A 1,412-nucleotide genomic window follows, 5' to 3' on the forward strand; every position below is an offset into this window, starting at 1 on the left:
TCTTTTTAAATAATAATAATAATAATAATAATAATAATTTTTAAAAAACAAATGGTTTCAGCCCAGTCCCTTTCAGTGCTAGTTTTCTTCAGTCCTCATCGTTCTCCTTTCCAGACCACCTCACTAACAAGTCCTTGGAGTTGCTCTCACTGCCAGTTCCAGATGAAATTTTTTTCAGAGAAAGGCTAAACCTGAAGACGTGGTAAAAGCTTAACATACATTTTCTGTCTTAGTTACATTTCTCTCATTGCTCATTCAAAATACCCGGTGCCCAAAATTAATGAAGGAGGGGGCTGGGGAGATGGCTTAGTGGAATAAGCGCTTCCCTGGCAAGCGCAAGGCCCTAAGTTCAATCCCTGGTTCCACCAAAAAGAAGAAAAAATCACCAAAATCAAGGAAGGAAAGGTTTATTTAGCTCACAGTTTGTGTAGGTTTCAGTCCATACTTGGCTGGCTCCAAGGCAGGGTGCTAGGGGGCAGCCATTCATGGTGGCAGCAGACAGCAAAGCAACAAAAGCAAAAGGAGTGGAGAGAGAAGAGACTCCTTCTGTCCCTACTAGTGCATGCAGGCTGCCCACCCTAGGGTGGGAGCAGCGCTTACACCCATAATCCCAGCACTAGACAATGAATCAGTCACACCCCTGACTGCATGAGGCTTTGGGGGACATCTAGACACAAGCCATGACATGTCCTGTGTTCTCATTTTCTGGTCCTGATTCTGATTCTGATTCTGATCCTGTCAGAGGAAGCAACAGATGGTTTCCCAGTCTTAGCTGGCTGTTTTGCTAGGTCTCCCAGCCTCTCTGCACTGCCTGCTTGATAACCCGCATATTAGCAGATGGCTGGGGATGACACACGTAGACTCCAGCAGAGGGCACTGACGTTCTGGCTTTTCAAACAGGAGCATGAACACCACCACTGGGCTGAGAAAAGATCTGGCCAGCGCTTGAGCCCCTCTGCTTTCCAAATGGCTAGACTCACTGAAATATTGAAGCTACACAATTGTATCTTGGAAACAATCTCTACTGTCTTGAAACTGCTACCAACCACCTTGGCCATCTCTGTGAAGCGAGAGTGGGAAACACCCATGCTGCTCATAGCCATTCTGCCAGAGCCGAGAGGCTGGCCTGCAAGGAGGTGACTGTAGGCAGCAGACAGGCCACTTTTTCCAAAGGTTCAGCCCCTTCCTGACTGGCCTTACCACTGGGACTGACTTAATCCACACAGTGTGACCCACAAATTCCAGTCCTCTCTGCTCCCACATTTGGTAGGGAGGCAGAGTTCAGCATCTGTCTTTTTTTTTTTTTTTTTTTTTTCTCGGAATGCCTTCAAGGCATGACTGGCTGTCTTGTGTTGTGGGGATCGAACCAAAGCAACCGGAGCCTGACTGCTTTGTTGAAGCAGCCACTTAAA

The 1,412-nt window shown here is 47.1% G+C and overlaps 1 protein-coding gene across 1 annotated transcript in view; it reads left to right on the plus strand.

Annotated features, from left to right (window-relative positions):
- LOC111818720 (testis-expressed protein 49-like) overlaps positions 1–1,412 on the plus strand; it is an 18,858-nt gene that overhangs the window by 7,044 nt on the left and 10,402 nt on the right. The window lies entirely within an intron of this gene.

The sequence above is a fragment of the Octodon degus genome, unplaced genomic scaffold (assembly GCF_000260255.1).
Source record: "Octodon degus isolate 3935 unplaced genomic scaffold, OctDeg1.0 scaffold00100, whole genome shotgun sequence".
NCBI lineage: Eukaryota > Metazoa > Chordata > Mammalia > Rodentia > Octodontidae > Octodon > Octodon degus.